A 6,000-nucleotide genomic window follows, 5' to 3' on the forward strand; every position below is an offset into this window, starting at 1 on the left:
CTGGAAGTTTCCTCTCAGCTGCACTTCTGCAGCATTCAAGCATGAAAGCAAGACATGTATTGTAGGAGTAAAGTTGCTAAAAGACAAAGTCCGGAGTCACAAGTATGTTTACACATACCTGGTGATAAAATCTGATTCTGGTTCTAATGTCGCACGACCTGATTCTGATCTGGTTCATCACCACTGAATCAGACTTTCTTTTCCCTCATTACAAACTGTTGAAAGTGAGATTGTTTGGAGGTCATGAGGGATACGAGAGTAAATGCTGCTGTTAAAGGCCAAGGCTTCATTCAGAACACAGCAGATACCTGGAGGCCTCTTTTATTCTTTTTTTATCGTTTCTTTTTAAATAGATTTAAAATGTTTTGGACCCTGCGGTCGGTGCCGGTGGCACTGATGAAACCATCCGAGACGCCCGCTGGAAGTTTGGAGCCGTTCAGATTCCACTCCTGCAATCGTTAAAAACCTCTGATTGCTGTTTGTGTTTTAATTGGCCCAGGATAAAAACAACGGGATGAAGTGATTGGACTGGGCTGACTAGAGGTTAAAGGTCAGAGGTCAGAGGTCTAGCATCAGGATAATTTTGAATAGCTTTCCGTTTCTCAATACTGTTTTTTTTTGTGGTTTTTTTTTGGGGGGGGGGTTCAACTGCAGCACAAACAAACTGCGATCAGTGATAGTTCCATAGTTCTGGAACCATTAACACAACCTGACTGATGGGAACTCTAACTGTTCGGCTCACCCGCTGAAACCGGCCTCGACATCCATGGAGATTTTGTGTGCTTATTATTTTAATTTTCTCACCGACTTGTTTGTTTTTTGATTGTTTGTTTTTTTTTGTTGTCGTTTTGATTTCTTTATCCTCAGTCACCCGCCGACTGCCTGCCTGGCCGCCTGCCCGCCTGGCCGTCCGTCTATGCTCGCCTCAACTCATTCATTTCTCTTCCAGGGACCATTTTCATCTCTGTCGCTCCGACATTCCCTCAGGGCCCCGCCGCTGAATTCAGCCAGAGATTGAAAGCCGACGCTACGGGGAACCGACGTTCCTTTCAATATTTAATATTTTAACATTTAATCCAGGCATCGCCAATGTGCTCCAGCTTTCTCTCTCTCTCTCTCTCTCTCTCTCTCTCTCTCTCTCTCTTTCTCTCTCTCTCCCCCTCTCTCTCTCTCGCTCTCTGTCTTCTGCTGTCTGTTCAGGCTCAGGTCCAAATCCAGTCGCACTGCTTCACTGGACTGGCTGATTATTTTCCCTTTTTTCTTTCGTTTTTTTCAAATTCACCAAGATTGGCACATCTCACATTCAAAAAGCTTTTTTGTTCTTACCTGCACATCACAGAGAGGCCTTGCAGGAGAACCAGTGAGCCTCAGGCATGAGTTTCATTTGATGCAACTGTTTGGTGGCCTGAGGCAGCATACAGGCCAAAATCCGGTGCTGCAACCCGGAAAAAAAGAAATGAAAGTTCCCATTTGTAATTAGTGAACTCGTGTTTTCTACACCATCAAATACACGATTAAATATAAATGAGAGGGGAAAAGTTAGCCTTGGACAGTGAAAGAAGCTGAGGCCACCACAGTTCAGGCCACACCGAGGCGGCCAATGACATCACTCTCCAGCAGGTCATTAGAAATGTCACCCTCCGATTTAACCTGCTGCAGGTGCGGAGTCTCCAGCCTGCAACAACTCCAGCCATCCAGAGCCTCCACAAGACCCAGGACTACCCAGGACCCAAGTTACCCATTGCCCAGGAATACCCAGGAATACCCAGGACTTCCCAGGACTACCCAGGACCCAAGTTACCCATTGCCCAGAAATACCCACGACTTCCCACGGCTACCCAGGACCCAAGTTACCCATTACCCCGGAATACCCACAACTTCCCAGGGCTACCCAGGACCCAAGTTACCCATTGCCCAGGAATACCCAGGACTTCCCAGGGCTACCCAGGACCCAAGTTACCCATTACCCCGGCATACCCACAACTTCCCAGGGCTACCCAGGACCCAAGTTACCCATTGCCCCGGAATACCCACAACTTCCCAGGGCTACCCAGGACCCAAGTTACCCATTGCCCAGGAATACCCAGGACTTCCCAGGGCTACCCAGGACCCAAGTTACCCATTACCCCGGCATACCCACAACTTCCCAGGGCTATTCCGAACCCAGGATTACCTAGGACCCAGAATCCCCTCAATGATCTAAAGTCATCAGAGGAACTACCTATAACCAGGACTACCCAGGACCCAGGGTGCCTAGAACTACCGAGGACCCAGGAAATAAACAGCTTTTACTTCTCTTATAACTGCACTCTTGAAGTCATTCACACATTACATACAATACCGCTCAGCAGGGTACAAATAGTGGATGTTGAATACATACGTACATTTATCGCAAATAACAATTTTATAACATAAATGTGTATTTAAAAACAGATTCCACCACGGAGGGGAAAAGTTCGGATGGCAGTGCACAGTGGAGGACTGGAGGTAATTGCTTGTACCGACCAAACTCTCCTTCTACTGCTGGCATTTAATAAAGAGAGGAGAGAATCGAGCCGAGTGGCGTGTGGCATTCAGTGAAGGAGGGAAGCAGAAGAAGGCTGAACGCAGGGGTCAAGAAGGCGCTCTTGACTTTGAGTCGAGAGACCGGCACAAAAACCAGAGACGTCGATTCACTTTTTCGGGGCTGATACTTGAAAAGAAAAAAAAAGACAAGTGGAAACAGGAACAAATTTTCATGGTTTGTTCCTCGGGGGCCAAACAGCTCCAGTTAAGGTTTTCTTCTCAATTACTAACGGCAAGCAAAAAACAACATGAAAAAAAGGAGGAGGTGGAGGAGATTGTTGTCAGCGGTCTTGTTTGAATCCTCTCGGCCCTGCGAGTGAGCGAGAGGAGCTCTGGAGGTCTGTTTAGCCAGAAAGTTAATTTTCTGCTCCGCAGTATCGTCATGCATGTCCAGGGACTAATCTGCCTGAGGAGGGCTTCGAGGAAGGATGGAAATTAAAGGATGAGAGCCCCTCTGATTTGGAACGGCTCCTGTTTAGTCCCGGCGCCGCGGCCAGAAGACCTGCCGGCCCTGAATGGCAGCAGAGGAGAGACGACGGCGGACGGCAGTAGGAAACATGAAGCAGCAGCCTGTTGTTCAAAATGCAGCTGTGCTTTGGCTACATGAGTGCGTTAAGTAGACCAGAAAACAATGGAACATGGACACTTGGTCATTCTTTAAATACTGTTTCAAATTATGCAATAGTGTAAAAAAAAAAAAATTGAATGAATTTCAATATGACTGTGGGGAAAAAAACAATTTAATGGTGCAAAATTAAAACTTTCCATTTTCATACTCCAGAGAAGCAGCCTGATGTGACAACATGTGGAAACTGACACGTTTTATTGCAGACGTACTGAGAAACTGAGCAAAACACATGAAGTTTTCTGACACAGACACTGATGTAGTCCAACCCTGACTGACCCTAGAATGAAGATTTTCAACAGATTTTAGCTTTATGATTTACTTACGATAAAATCACCCATGTTGATGCATGTAATTCTGACTGAAGCTCACAGTTGCAGCAGCTGCTTCCTGGTTTACTGATTTAGACGCATCCGTCATTGTCTTTTTGGCCTTGGAATTTGGTAAAGGTCCAACTTATTTCTGTACACTTACACACACACACACACACGCACACACACACACACGTCCAAGGTCAGCCCTGCCTGGTCTCCCACCGCTCGGCCGTGTTGCACCATTAATCTCCCAGTAGGCTGCTGCACCTCCACCAGCAGCGACACGGCCTGTTTGGTGAAACCGCAGAGCTTCAAGCAGCTGTCAGAGCCACTTTGCATCCAAAAAAAACAGGCAGAAAAAAAAAGAAAAACTTGGCAGCATCAAACAACATCTGGTGTCACCTCTTTAATTTGATCCCAAAAAAACCTCTGCAGAAATGAGACAAACTGCATTGAACGTTTCCCCACCAGGAGGTGAAAACTTCGGATTCGCATCCGATCTGACGGCGGTCAAGAGCAGCGAACGGCGATGGCACCGCAAACTGTCGACTGTGCACCGTGCACTTTGCATGGCCTCATACATTTCCAGCAGAATCCCCCACAAAAAATGAGGATTTAGATGTTATTTACGTCCAACATGTCCTCCCAGGAAGACACGCATGCCAAAACCAGGCCCCGAAATTCAACTTGCCCATCTGTGTGTGTGTGTGTGCCTGCGTGACTCAGCAGGGGGGGGTGGAGGTTATTTTGGAAGAGCGGCGTTCTTATTTGTCTCTCTCCCATAACACCCTTCAGCGGCTGCAGCCCATATTGACTTCCCAGACTCATCTATTCTCATTTATGAAATGATGTCAAAACTCCATGGCAACTGCTCCGGCAGTGGCCCAGGGGCTCGCTAACCAGGGAGGGGGGAGGGCGGGGGCGGGTGTGTGGAGGGGGAGACAGAAAAAACAAAAAAACAAAAAAAAACAACCAGCGTGTCAAAGTCGGTTTTCTTTAGGAGTCAGATTATCGGCCAAACACTGAACGGAGAGGACGGCCAAGAGGCCACGCTAGAGAGACAGAGAGAGAGAGAGAAAGAGAGAGAGAGAAAAGACTTTCAGACCAGCCAATGAGGAGTGAGGAGAGGCAGCCGCCAACCAGTCCTCCCAGTCACCCACTTCCCAGTTTGCACAGTTCAGCCGGGAATTTGAAACCTTCACGTTGTTCTCTGTTGACAGCCTCAGTCTTTTAGGTTTGCTGCACACACACGCACACGCACACGCACCCACACACACACACTCAATTACTGCTCGCGTGTCAAACAGTGTCATATTCCAGCGTCTGACCTCTGCTGCAGCTCCGTGGGCACTGAGCTTTGCTGCTGTCGCCTCCAACATGAGCTGACGCGTCGCAGCAGACGCAGCCACTTTGACCCAGCGCCCTCTACAGGACAGGTGATCCACTATCAATTAGCGCCTGTGAGGAGCCGAAAGCCTCAGTAAATTGAAACAAGTCTCCGGCTGACATTCATTTCCAGAAGAATCTGACCACTTTTATCTTATTTGTTTTGTTTTATATTTATTTATTTTTTTGTTTTATTTGAATTATGAAGCTCAAATATGTCTCGTCTCATCCGAAAAAAAAAAAAAAAAAAATGGAAAAAAAAAATGAAAAAAAAGATGTTAAGATGCGGATGTTCTGAATTTGAAGGCACATCCGGCACTGATCTTGTGTGTTTGCTGTTGTGTGTCTGTGTGTTGCGGTGCACACTGCAGGCCTCTTCATTTGCTCTCCGACAGCCGCGGAAGCCTTGTAAACGTTCCCCGCTGTAATTAATGAAACGCCATAATTAAGGGCTGTAAACAGCAACACATGGTTTGATGTGGAAACAAGGAAATCATATTTGCATTTATGTGCAATTATACCTCCTCTTCCTTCCATTTCTCATCACTGCCAGGCTTTTTTTTTCTCTCCTCATCCCCTGCCTTGTGTGTGTGTGTGTGTTCTTAACATATTTATTTTTGGGTGTGTTTTGTTTTATCCCTTTTCTGAGAAAAGGGGCTGAAAAAAATTGAAATGCACAAGAAAAATAATATGTTCAAACCTTATTACATTAATCAGCAAGGCAAGAGCTGGAGGCCAATTTCCCCAGCCGGCGATTTGCATTTTCAATTTGGAGTACACTATCACCGACCAGCCAGCTTTTAACGTCTTAGTGCCAAATAAAACATATATATATTTTTCCAGTGTTTGCAAAGTAAAACTCTTTTTTTGCCCCCTTTTGACCTTCCTGCTGTTTGCAGAATGTTTGTGATGGCAGCTCAGCTCAGCCAATTGTTTCCCTTTCTATTCTTTTTTTAATAATTTTTGCCACATACTTATTATTATTCCAGAGGACTCAGTGTCATTTTAGCAGTTGACTCCACTGTTTACCCTACTTAGCAAGAGACCTCCCACTTTATGATGGGGTTCCAATCCCAGTGCAGTCGTGGCTGCTTCTGTTTGTCGCTTCGA

This window comes from Nelusetta ayraudi, unplaced genomic scaffold (genome assembly GCF_046127955.1).
Source record: "Nelusetta ayraudi isolate G7.1 ecotype Tasmania unplaced genomic scaffold, CSIRO-AGI_Nayr_v1 ptg000120l, whole genome shotgun sequence".
In the NCBI taxonomy this organism is placed as follows: domain Eukaryota; kingdom Metazoa; phylum Chordata; class Actinopteri; order Tetraodontiformes; family Monacanthidae; genus Nelusetta; species Nelusetta ayraudi.